Below are 13,785 nucleotides of genomic sequence, written 5' to 3'. Positions count from 1 at the left end.
GGGTCTCCTAGCATTAAGCTTATTTTCCTTTATTGTTTTCATTCTTATTTTTTTTTAAATGTTTTATTAATGTAACATATGCCAATGTAATATAGGTCAAAGACATCTACAGTTCCCAAATGACACTTCGCCGCCTGCCAGCCCCACCCCACAGACCTACCAACGCCTTGATTTTGGGCCTCTGATCTCCAGAACTGTAAGAGAATAAGTCTGTGTTGTTTTAAGCCACTGAGTTTGTGGTAATTTGTCACAGCAGCCATAGGAAACTAATACGACATCCCTTTGAAAAAAGGAAAAGAAAAGAATTTATTTTATAAGCTTAACATGTTATAAGTCCTCATGTTTCCCTTGTTTATTTCCCTTTGGGCTTTGTGGGTTGTCAGTAAAGTTCCATTTGAAAACCCTGCCAGCGTCCTTCCAGCCAAGAGAAACAGACGCGAGAGCCACGCTGCCCACGCTCAGCCAGAGAGAGCTCGGGCCTAGGTGGCTGGTGGTGGGGTTTGCACCAAGAGAGCAGGTCAAGACCAGGTTCTGCAACCTACTGGTTTCATAACCTTGGGCGAGTTACTTATGTTCCCCAAAACTAAATCTCTTCATCCGTAAAAGTCATTGAACATTCACTCTGCACACGGTTTATTAAGCTCTCCTGTGTGCCGGGCACTTTTTCTGGCCCCAAAGACACAACAAAACGCGTAAGAGGCAAAAGTCTGTGCTGTCCTGGAGCTTATATTATAGAGGAGGACAGAGAATAAACAAGACACGTAGATAAATATACAGTATGTTTGTCCAAAATGCCGAGGAAAAAACAGTAAGGCGGGGGAAGCAAACAGAGGTCCCTCAGTGGGTGAACGGCTACATAGCCATGGCCGCCCTCCCATGGGACACCACCACACGCCTAAGCAATAAAGAGGAACAAACTCCCGATACACAACACAACTTGGGTGGATCTCAAGAGAATTCTGCTGAGTGGAAAAAGTCAATCTCAAAAGGTCACGTACCATATGATTCCATTTATGTGACATCCTCAGAATGTCAACTTTATAGACACAGGGAACAAATTAGAGGTTGCCAGGGGTTAGGGACAGAGTGGGGCGGGGTGGGTGTGATTATGAAGGGAGCACTAGAGAGATCTTCGTGGTGACAGAATAGCGCTGTTCCTTGACGGCAGCGCCAGTTACAGAAATACACACGCGTATGCAAATGGCGTCAAACTGCACACACACACAGGACCCGTGTCAAATCTCCTGGCTTCGACGTTGTATGGAAAGTGGGTTGAGAGTATTCGTCTCTGTGCAACTTGCTGTGAGTCTATTTCAAAATTAAAATTTTTTAAAAATATACATAAGGAAATGTAGACTAATCCAGGCGAGAAGGATAGGCACTGTGTGGCAGAGGTGTTCACGCTTTAGACAGTGCATGACAATATGTTACTACCTCAGCGGGCAGGTGGCAGTTTCATGAGCTATGATGTCATCAAGCTCCCAGGCATCTCAGTGGAAAAGAGTGGCTGGGTCGATTAGCGATGTCTGCAACGGGCTCGGGACGGGGAGTGGTGGCTGTGAATTTGCTCGTGGTGAACTTGAGGACCGCGCAGCCCTTTCTGTGACTAGCTTACCTCTCCAGAGTTCCAAATGCTGCCCATTTACTCGTTCATCCACCACATATTGGTTGAGGAACTACTGAGGGAGAAATTCTGGGCCTTTGCAGGGCTTTCAAGGAACTTACTGTTCAGGAGGGAAGAGAAGACACGTGCGTGGAGAAAATGTACCAAACCACAGGTGAACAGGCACGAGTAACAGGTGCTAAACCCGCTGCAAAGCTGACGGCTGCTCAGTGAGGTCAGCCAGGAAGAACTGTATCTTCCAGCAATGCAAAACATTCTCAAAATTAAATCTAAACTGTTAAGTCCCTGGGTTTGCTCATTGGTTCTTGAAGTGAGCTATGTCCAGCTCTCTGGGCTTCTTCCATTGTTTCCAGGTGGCGTAAACACGTCACTAAGAGCTCCAGCTCTGGACCCAGAGAGACCTGGGGTGGAATCCCGGCCCTGCCACTTGCCAGCTGTGTGACAGTGGGCAAGGGACTGAGCCACGTCTGTGTCCTCATCTGCTGACCTGCCCCTTCGCTGATGTGAGAAATGGGAAGTCCTGAGCACCTGCTTGGCGAGGGGCCGCGGCCCCGAGTTGAAGCAGTTTTGGTGCAGAAGTGAAGGTCTCCCAGCCCACCAAGGGGAGTCAGGGAGTAAGAGAGATGATGGGGTCAGGACCTGAGAGAAGGAAGAGGTGGGGCCACCTCAGCTACTTTCTCTTCCCCTTTGCTGGCGGTCGAGTGTCTACCGCTGCCTTGGCTATTTAGAGGTCTGACGCCTGTGTCAGCTCTGCCCCCGCCAGGCTGCGATCTTGGCCCCCTCGGGTGAGTCTCTGAACCTCAGCTTCCCAGCGGTAACGTGACTGGGCTGTGGCGGGAGCCCAAGAGCCGTGTCCCTGCTGTGGTGGCTGACATGCCCCCAAGTCCCAAGGGGCTCAGAGAGGCTGGCAGGGCTGGGCAGGGCAGCTAACTGGGCTTTCTGGGTTTTTTCCCACTGCCCATCCAGCTCGCCTTGGTTTGGAGTCGGCTCTGTTTGGCGCACGCTGGGCTAGAACAGCATAGTGTGGGCCATGAGACAGACTTGTCAGGTGAGACCGCCCCCATCTGCAGAAACTTATTTGGCATCTGGGACTTCTGCTGGGACAGGGAGCCAAGGATGTGCCCAGGCAGGACACGTTGCCTGGCGCTGGCCCTCACGCCCCGGCTGGAGGCACAGCTGGCCTCAGATCAGCTGGCAGCACTGGGGTGTGTTCGCTGCCTCGGTGCCACCTGGCCCCTCAGCAGCTGGTCGAGACCGTCCAAGTCCACCGCTTCGCAATTTCCAGTTCTCCGGCTGTCCAGGCCCCATTGTAACTGGAAGTAGGTTGGCACAGGGCTGACCAAGAGCTCCCAGCCAACTTCCACACCATCTAGCGTTTTATTCTACAGCCTCCTTTCCGCCAGCTCCACGAAAGGGAGCCCAAACCAGCAACAACAGAAAGGCAAAAACCAACAATGGAAATACGGTGGGCTCGGTGGATTGTTAGGCCAGGTCCCAGGGGATTCAGAGAGGTCCCTTTGCGTAGCATAGCCCATTCTTGGCTTGTGACAAGGACCAAGCATCGTCAACGTTCCTGAGTTACTGGTCCAGCTACTAAGGCTGAAGTCTTCCCTGTTGTGGTGGCCTAGGGCTCACTGAGGTCTCCAAAAACAACAAGAGGGTTTGAGGTTGGAAAGTGTAGTTCAGAGGCTTTGTGTTTTTGTAAATGATTCACCAGTATTACCCAAGTAAATGGGAAAAGCTTAGACGATTTAAATATAATACGGCAAGCAGGGGCAAGATGACAGTGACTACCGGGGGCTCGGGCTGTGGGCAGGGTCTGCAGAAAAGGGCTCGTCCCCTTTGCAGCTGGCTGTGAAGTTGGCTGTTGGGGCCTGGAGGACGGGGGCAGGTGGTTAGTGACGTTACAACGCTTCGAAACATAATCTGTGGAAGTTCTAAAAGGCTCAAGAAGGAATAATTGTTTTAAATAATTTTTGTATTCTCTAAAAAAGATTGATTTGAGCTTTCTCTCCTAAGTAAACTATTCTGGTTTTTTCCACTGCCCAGGTCTGAGTTCACTATCCGTCCAGGTTGCCCATTGCTCAAGAGGGAATCTGTTTCTGGTTTCTTTGGACGAATCCTCTTGTTTAACTCTATGAGCTAAACATGTATCAGAGACCAGAGGCCAGGATTCAGGGCTCTGTCACTCACCTGCCCAGAGACCTCCGAAGGTCTCCAGCCACACTAGAGACCACCCCTGCCTGGGGATGGTCAGTGGTGACCTGGTGAATGAGGAACAAAAGGCTCTTGTGGGAGGAGGGTGAAAAGGCCTGATTTGCCGCATGTGCCGATTTCTGTGATATAAACATTCCCATTGGGGCTCAGCCGGCGCTGCCAGCGTGGCGTTTGGTCCTGGGAAGATGCACACGATTGGCTCTCGCCAGCCTGCCTGGCTGGATGCAGCTCACCACGTGGGAGACCATCCCTGGGTGGGTATGAAGGGCTCCTAGGCCAGAAGCCCCCCACCACTACCCCATTCCCCCAAACCCCTCACCCCCCTTCCCTCTCGGGCATTGCAGCCCCTGGGGGTTTGGACGCTCTTCCCTGTGAGGCACCTGCCTCCCAGCCAGCTTTCCCCTTTCCCCTTGGTTCCTGTCCCACCTTCTGCCCCTCCTCTTCCTCCCAGCAAGTGCAGAAAAAGAGGGTGCACGGTCCTCAGCGATCCACTGACTGAAGCCAGCCAGAGTAACATGACTTTTTTTCTTTTTGCAGAGCTATAAACCAAACCAAATAAATGTATTGGTTCTTTTCCAGATATGTAAAAAGAAAATGTATACTTGTTATTGAAAGTGGGGAGCGAGGGACAGGAATGAGTGGTGGCCTCTGAAGGAACAGACCCCCACCTAGTGGCAGGGGTTGGGGGGACAGCTCCAGAAGGTCACGTCCTAGAATCGTGCAGCTGACGGGGTTGGGGACGGCTCAGGAAAGGAGGAGGGAGGCGAGTCTGGGCTGCACCAGGTCAGCTCAGAGCCCTGGGAGATCACAGAGGATGGGTGTGTATAGGGCGGGGCTCAGGGAAGGGCCCGTGCCCCATCTGAGGGTCTCCGATTGCAGGGAGGTCACATCAGAAGCTCATTTAGTGTAGAGATTCAACTCCACCTACTTGACGGAAAGAGAAACGCCCATTTTGATGGTTGGGGCAATTTCATGCCCACCCCATGCACGGAGCACATTCCCCTAAGTGGGGTTGGATTGGAGATGTAAGTCCTGTCGGCTGGTCTAACCACCCCACTTGGTGAAAACATCTCGCCACTGTGTGTAATCCTGGTATTCACACCTCCGTCTCCTTCCCCCAGAGGCCAGCCACAGGGCTAGACACTTACCCCAAGCCCCAGGGGTCTGTCCCCGCACTGCAGGAAAACCAGCCGTGTTGGTCTTCAGCACCGTGCGCGCCGGGGCTGTTTCCAGGGGTGGTTTGGGTGAACTTCAGCCCTTGTGAGAGGAACTCCCCTGTCACTCTTGGCCAGGAGTGGCTAGAGCAGGGTGAGGGCATGGTGAGGCTCGTGGGACTGGGAGGGCAGAGTGGGGAAACCACTGAGTCCAGGCCCTCCATGGCTTGGGAGTAAAGCGTGCTCCTAGCTGACCCAAAGTCACATCGGGCCGACCCTCGCCTTGTCCACCAGCCAAGGGTGCTCCCTGTTCTAGAACATTCAGAGACAAACCTGTTAAGCAAAGCAGTGTGGAGGGGACCCTTACACAGGTGTGCACGAGGGTGACATCTACACTGACCCAAAGGCGCAGGGGAAAGGCTGCAGGCCTGGGAGTCAGCCCTGCTCACCACTAGTTTCTGCTCGGGTTGGAGGCGTGGGGGAGCGTGGAGAGACAGGTGTCCCATGACCTCTGCTCCTCAGCACCTGAACTGGAGGAATGAAGAGGTCAGTCAGCCTCGTCCTACTCCAGACCTCTGTGATATTTCAGTGTTGCAGGGTTTGTAGCATCTTGAAACATTTTTTTCTTCTACATTAAAGACCAAAAAAAAAAAAGAAAACAGAAAAAAAGCCCAGTGAACTGGTTCCACCTCTTAAGAAACTCTGTGGTTTCTACAGCCTGAACTTGAGCAAAACTGGAACATCAGAAAATTCTTTCCTTCTGCTGCAACTCTGATGCGCTGCCTGACCTCTTCTCCCGCTCTGTTTCCGTGTAGAAGGCTGGGTGAGTGAGATGGGTCCTTACTGAATTCCTTTGGATGCTGTCCCAAAAAAATAGATTTTATTGTCCCCTTTTTCCTCCGTCTGCCTCTTTCTACCATGTCCTTTGGACCCACAGAAATGGATTCTTGCTGGAAGGGGCGATCTCCAAGCAGGCCCGCTCTCGGGTGAGCGAGCTGCCAAGTTAGTCTGTTTGCTTTGCTTTTTCATCTAAACCCCAAATACCTCAGAACAGCACCTGAAATTTTTCCTAACATCCATCTCCTTTGAACTTGCTGTAAGTTAAACTGTAGGTTTCATTTCTCTGCTGCAATTTAGGTTACCTTCCCCCACTCCGCCTGCTTCCAAGAAACACCCCATTCCTCCCTCCCTAACCCACCTCCCAACAACAACCAAAAACGCAAAATGGAAATAAGGACTTCACGGCAGCGCCTTCCTAGGCTCTGTGCTGCGACCTGGAGAGAATAAAGCCCTGGGCTGGCGCTCCTCCCTCTCCCGTCTGAGCTGGGAACACCACGCACACAGCCGTGCTGCGCAGGCAGGCAGAGGCAGATGGGAACATCCAGGCGGGACAGATGTAATTAGCAGCATCATTTCTTTGTGTGCGCAGAATAGACAGCAGAATGCCACCACCCACATGATGCTTTGGCAGATGTACTGTCACTCATTTTCACAAATAATTCAATGGGTCTTTCAAAAGTGCCTACAAGCAAAGAAAGGCATGGAAAAAAACAGGATGACAGTGCGGCCTGAGTGCCAAAGTTACATGAGAGTTGCTCTGGGGACAGCGAAGCCAAACCAACTTGATCACTCTTCAAGCCAAAGCTCAAATGGACAGAGCTTGGTGTTCACGGGGCAGGTAGTGATGCATCATGGGAAGGCGCTGGCTTCAAGGTCATAAAAAGTAAACGTGAATACCACCATGTTCCTTAGGTAACTGTCATATAATGTCTCTGAGTCTTACTCTTCCCATCCGCTCAATGGGCATATTGATACCTGTGTGTCTATATCTAGGCTTGTAGTGAGGCTGGAGGGAGATCACTTGGAAGAGGAAAACTTCGAGATCTATAGGGCGTGGGTTGTTGTTAAAAGAGCCTCAGGAAACTGCTAACACAAAGGCAGCACCACTCCTAAGGCAAATCACATGAAGAAGAAGCCTCTCTCCAGGCGCGATGGCTCACACCTGTAATCCTAGCACTCTGGGAGGCTGAGGCGGGAGGATCGCTTGAGCTCAGGAGTTCTAGACCAGCCTGAGCAAGAGCGAGACCCCATCTCTACTAAAAATAGAAAAATTAGCTGGGCGTCATGGTGTGCACCTGTAGTCCCAGCTAGTGGGGAGGCTGAGGCAGGAGGATCGCTTGAGCCCAGGAGTTTAAGGTTGCTGTGAGCTAGGCTGACGCCACGGCACTCTAGCCCAGGCAACAGAATGAGACTCTGTCTCAAAAAAAAAAGTACCACACAAAAATCAATGTGGGACATGAAATTAGGCTGGTGATGCCATCTGATTCCGAGGTTTAAGAAGTTGTGTGGTACCCACAGGCACACACATCTCAGTAGTAAGTAATTCTGGTTATTTTAGATTGAAATAGAAATACTCTTTCTTCTCTCAATTTACGTATGTTATTTTTTTCAAACAGCTGCTAATACTTATTAAGACACAAATACTTATTAAGTTGCTTGGACCTAACTACTTAATCAGTGGAACTGTTTGTTTTTTGTTTGTTTGATCTAAGGACACTATGAAAAAGTTACAGACACACTACAAGTATGGTAAACTGAGAAAGTCACGTATACACGCATGCACGTATACACGTATACACGTATACACGTACACGTATACACGTATACACCTTTGGACTAATGGGAAATGTCAGCATAAGTGATACTATTTTCTCCTCAGAAGTGAAGGAAATACAAGTTAAAGGGCACCAAGAAAAAGAATAAAACAAATCCAAAACACAGGGCATTTGACACTATTCTTGGCCTTGTCTCTTCAAAATGTTAATGTCATTATGTAAAAAATAAAAAATATTGAGGGACTGGTCTAAATTGAGAGACATTACCATGCCAGCTCCTTAATTGAATCCTGGTTTGAAAACGGACATTTCAAAGCATTATATAGCTTAGGAAGTTTGACTGTGGAGTAGGTATTAGATGATATTGGGAATTATTGTGCATTTTATTCGGTGTAATAAATAGCCTTATTTTAGGTGAAGTATCATGTCTAATTTTCTTTAAAAAATTTGGCAAAAATACATGAACAAAATGAACAAAACATGGCAAAGAGTTATTAATTATCAAATAAAGGTGATGGTTTTATTGTAATTGTATTTTTACTTTTCTGTTTTGAAATTTTCCCAATAAAAAGTTTTCTTTTAAAGTGGTGTGTTAGTGGCAAACAGAGCAGAGCGGTGTGTCAGCACTGAAGAGGCAGGGATGTGAAAATACGGACAAATCCACTAAAACCCCTCCCAACTCTGCCGCGAGACTGTACCAGGCAGAATGGCACCTTGGCTGCCACATTTGTGACAGCACCAATCTCCCTAATGGAAAAAATCACAAGCGAACCCTAAAGAGCTCCACGCCTGAGGAGAGGCCACTGTATTCTCACTCCACGTGGCTGGACAGCGGTTCGCTATTTCCTACCTGCTGAGAGCTGAGACTCCAGAGATGACGAGCACAGTGGGAGTCCGGGGACCCCCGACACCCCACCCCCGGCATCACCACAGCCCTCTGGCTCACGTGGAATGTTCCACTGGGGCGGACTTCTCAAGAAGACGCCTGCTATGATCGGAATGTTTATGTCCCCCCAGAATTCATGTGTTGAAACTAACCACCAATGCGAGAGTATTAAGAGCTGGGGCCTTCGGGAGGGGATTCGGTCGTGAGGCTGGAGCCCTCACCAGTGAGATTAGCGCCCTTATCAGGAGGCCCCAGGGGGCTGCCTTGCCCCTTCCACCATGTGAGGCACAGCGAGAAGACGTCCATCTGCAAAGGAAGCAGGCCCTTACCAGACACCAAATCTGTCGGTGCCTTGATCGTGGACTTCCCAGCCTCCAGAACTGTGAGAAATAAATTTCTTTGTTATAAGCCACCCAGTCTAAGGTATTTTGTTACAGCAGCCTGAATGGACTAAGACAATACCCCTAAAAACTGTACCCTAGATGCTGGAAGCATTCCGTAGCTGGATCTGGTGGGAGTTACGTGTATAGACAAATGTGGACATTCATTGAGCTGCCCACTTAAGATGTGTATACTTTACTGAACATTAATTATATCTTAGTAAAAAAAGAAATCCCTTCCACCGAAAACGTAAATGCATCCCAGCTCACTGGGGAGGAAAGAGCAAAATTATAGCCTCTTATCTTGGAAGCTTCAGAAATAATAACTACATTTCAGAACAAAGACCTCGAGCTAAAAGATGAGGACTTAGAGACATATTTTTAAAATAAAGTGATGGGAAACGGAGAAGTTTAGCATCTCAACCATTTCAAACCTTTAAACCCCTGTGCACACAGCCAGCCATTTCTTGATCTCTTTGTTGCTATAACTTTAGCACCAGGCAGTTAATTGTACAAAGTCCTGCTGTTCTTTAAGTAATAAACTCACATCAAAACATTGTATCCAAGCACTAAAAAAAATGAACATTGATTTTCAAAGTGAATGAAATGAACAAGAGTCTCCCGCTCGATGGCCCTATGGGATATTTGGGATTTTTGGAGCCGGCAGAGGCCAGCAGAGAGAGCAGAGGGGACAGTTAGAGGAGGGGTCAAAAACCAGTGAAAGGAGACAGGAGAAAACTTCAGAGCTAGCCCAGGAAGTGCCTCAAAACCTCATCTTCCTGCCTGAACAGCCCTGAATGGTGGTGGCTAGAAAGGGTGGGAGCAGCTGTCCCATTTTCCTGTCCAGTCCCAGCCTTTGGGAGCCAGGCAGTGGCCTTGGTCACCTGGCACAGACCTGGCAGCTCCAGGGCTGCCCCATCCCGGACCTGGGCTCTCGGAAGGTTAGCACGAGACCCCTTCACAACCAGACCTGGGGAGGGGGATCTACAGGGCGCTATTCTCGGGGTGGGGGAAGGGGGTCTGACCAGGATGGGTGCTCAGGGCCTCGGAGGATCCTCCTGCACTGCAGGGACCCTCCTCCCGCAGGGAGCCCAGCAGCTCCCTCCCTCCATGGCTCACCAGCTCCCCCATGAGCCCGAGCCCGGAATTTCAGGAAGGCTGTCTTCGTCCCCAGAGCTCCCTCCACTCCAGGAGGCTGGGGAGCCGGGGACATCCTGGAAAGCACGCAGGCAGCTCTTCCCTGGGAAACCCTCATCTTGCCAAGGAAAAGTCACCGAGATCCGAGTGGCTCCTCCAAAGAACGTCTATTGGATTCCCTTCCCCTTCCTTGGGATGCAAAATGCCCAGAGAGGGGACAACCTGGCTCCAGGTCGGAAATGGAGCCATGTCCTGGCTGCTGGGTTGCCCACCTTCGAGATCTCCCACTCGCTGCCCTGGCACGTCCTCCTCTGGGCCCTTGCCCTCTCCTGCTCTGAGAACCCCCCTGCTTCTGACACTGCAATTTGAGCGACATTCAGACCCAGCTCACTGGCCCTGGGGCCCTTCCTTTAGCTACTCAAACATGGGGGAACTTCATGTACATGTGTGTGCTGCAGAAGACGGGGTGACAGTGAAAGAGCCCCAGCCAGGGAGTCAGGAATCAGTCCAGATCAGGAATCTGCTACCCTTCCCTGTGTGACCTTAGACGGGCCACACGACCTCTCTGTGGCTCAGTGGTCTCATAATAATCACCAATATTTACCGACTCCTGTGTACCAGGCACTGTGCCGTGTACATTCATGACATGATTGTAACCAACATTCTCGTACTAACCGCTAGTAAAATAATAATAACAACAATAAAATAATAATGATACTTGACAGAGGTTCTTCCACTGCTAAGGTTCTGGGGAAACCTGTACATCTAGTAAAGGTGGACCCACATCTTCATGTCTCCAAGTCACAGTGGGTGACCTTGCTCACTTAGGAAAAAGCAGAGAAATACTCCCTCCGGGAGGGGCAGAGACAACCTCTCGGGAGGCCAGGGTCTTGCCTCCGCCTCTGTAATCAGCGAGGATCTGCAGCCTGCGGCACCGTATTTCCCCCCACCCTGAGGAGGGTGAGAGGGGCGACAAGTATACCAAAAGCCACATACTTGCAAAGTCATCCTTCCTCTGGAGACCAAAAAGCAGCAAATTCTTTTCCTGGGAAACAACTCTATCAAGCAGACATCTGTTACTCTTAGCGATCTGTATGCCATAACAGTTTAAAAAACAGAGTTTAAATGCTTAAATAAGAAGCAAACAGTTTGCCTGCGTTGTAAAACAGCATATAAACTGTGCTGGAATTAGCACAAGGGAAACATTTATCTTCCCTAGATAATCTCAAAACAGGACTGTTTTTTTTTTTGGATTGTGGATAATTACGTTTATTGGCATGGAAAGATGCTCATGATATATTGCTAAGGGGAAAAAAAAAAAACTGGTTGCAAATACAAAACCGGACTTTTTAGGGGAGAATTGATTCCACCTCCCTGGCTGGGGCCAGGCCCCTGTGCATATCCTGCAGAAGAAGGGGACAGTGGATCAAGACTGGCTGGGTGGCAGCCCTCTCCCTGAGAGAGCAGAGACAGACGCATTTTCTAGCTGGGATGGACAAAGATCAGCCTGAGCTCCAGCCTGCTGTAAGGACAGATAGTGGGCTGTGGGGTCCAAAATCCCTAGGTTCCGGTCCTGGCCCCACTAACTACGAGCCACGTGACCTGGTGCAGGTTCAAAGACTCTGGAGATCACTTCCCCACTGACACAGTGGAAGTCACACTTACTGCATGAGGATGACACCATCCGCGGTGCAAATCGCACCCACACGTGGGAGGCGTTCAGGAAAGGGTGGGCTACTCTGATCTGCAGTCCGTATTTTTATGACAATGACAGGGGTTGGCCATTCCCAAGGGGCAACACTGAGGTGCCAGGCTGTGAATGAGATCAACCAAAACTTTGGGTCCTGACCCATTTGGCCTTCATTCGCTCACTCTGGGAGCACTCTCGGAGGGCCTGCGTGTGGCTACTCTGGGTTAGGCACCGGGCTGGCCACTGGGAACACGTGAACACACCTAGTCCCTTTCCTCGGGAGAGAGGTCACAAACCAGTAACAGATAAACAGCCAGGTGCCAGGGCCCTGAAGGGCTGGGGAGGGGCATGAGGGCAGAGGGGCTGCTCAGAGGGGTCCTGGGGAGCTCACGCACCACCTGAGACTCGAAGGAGAGAAGGGGCGGGCCATGCCGTGCAGGGGTGGCAGAAAGCAGCACCAGGCCCTGCTCTCGGATCTGGAACCGGCCGCCAGGCTGGGAGGGGCGCTGCGGAGGGGGCAGGTGAGGGGACTGGGCCCATGAGGCCACGGGCAGGATCTGAATTGTTACGCTGAGAACAAGGGACAGGCACAGAAGGGGCTTAGGCAGCATGAGCAGCACGGCCAGGTTTACTCTTCTGAACTAGAGGACTTACGGGTGGGTCAGATGTCAAAGGAGAGGAAAGAGGAGACTCTCACGCCACTTCCAGCTGCCCCTGCCCAGTGGCTACGTGGGAATTGGGAGGCAGCCCCCTTCCCCCAGGTGATGCAGTGCCAGGAACACCCCTCCAGCCACACACCCAGCGCCACCTGCGAGACCCTCACTCAGAGCCCCCGAGAAGAGAGACCCCCAGGTTTCTGCTTGAGCAACTTTGGACTTGCGAAGGTTGCGGTGCCTGTGGGAATCCAAGTGGAGCCCCGGGCTCTGCCCAAGGTTTGGGGACCATTTCAACATGGTGATTCTGTACGGGGAGGTTCCTTCCCTCCCTGCCCAGGCACCGGCCTTTTTACAGGGCTCACTGTGTTGTATGCAATTAGCCTTGTGAAGAAAAGCAAGAAAAGTTTTAAAACCCTGGAAGCCATTAGTTTCTAGGTGCAAGACCATTTAGTGCTTAAATAAATGCAAGTTCTAGAAGTCCGCAGCTGAAGCGAAAGTAAATAATGACAGAATGTGAGTGTGAGTCATGACTGCCCGGCCTAGCAGTTTGCAAAGCTCGTAAACAAAGCGTCCTCCCAAATTGAGAGCCGGGGCCTGGGAGCTGGGTACCAATTAATCAGCCCCCAACTCTGTAACACACAAAAGGACACATGTCCTTGCTAGCAGAGCCATGAGGGGGAACTTAGCTCACTGACCGTTACTCTGTTATCTGGAGTTCACCTGAGACTGAAAGAAAAAGCCTGTGTCCGGAAGAACCGCGTGCTCGCTTGTGTTTTTTGACAGAAATCCCTTCACTGCCAGTGTCAACATGAAGCTTCACATCCTGATGTTTAGGGAAAAGGCAAACCAACCCAGCTGTACACTTAAAAGACGAGTTCAACCAGCCACCCCATCGGACCCCAGCCCTGGGCTTCCCGGGGCCCTGTCCAGGCAGGGGATAGACCAAAAAAGGAGCTGGGTCAGGGGACAGGTTTGGCTCCAGCCTGAGAGCCTGCCACTCACAACCACACGCTCACATGAGTCACATCATTCGTTTTGCTGTTCCTATCTCTAAAACAGGAGGAATAGCTGCTCCCCCGTTTTGCGAGGTTTTGTGTGTGAAGCGATTGGAAAGGAGTGCTTGGGAAGGTGTTCTGCGAGTGTGCGGCGATTCCCATCACACCCCAGAGGGGAGTTCTGCAGTTGAGAAGGCAGGACAATGTGGGGAGGAAACGGACCACAACTTACTCTCAGAAAGCCGGGCAGGTCAGCAAAGTGGACTTGGAGGTACAATTAATGACTGCAAAGTCACGGAGGACGAGGTCGCCAAGGCTGTACTCTCTGCTTACATGAGAACTGGAGATCAGGGCACAAACTATGGAGCTAGTGGATAACATAAATATGTGAGTGGCCTGCTATAAGGCAATAGGGAATGGTAGGGCCTGTG

The sequence above is a fragment of the Propithecus coquereli genome, unplaced genomic scaffold (assembly GCF_000956105.1).
Source record: "Propithecus coquereli isolate 6110/MARCELLA unplaced genomic scaffold, Pcoq_1.0 Scaffold179, whole genome shotgun sequence".
NCBI lineage: Eukaryota > Metazoa > Chordata > Mammalia > Primates > Indriidae > Propithecus > Propithecus coquereli.
This window is presented reverse-complemented; position numbering follows the sequence as displayed.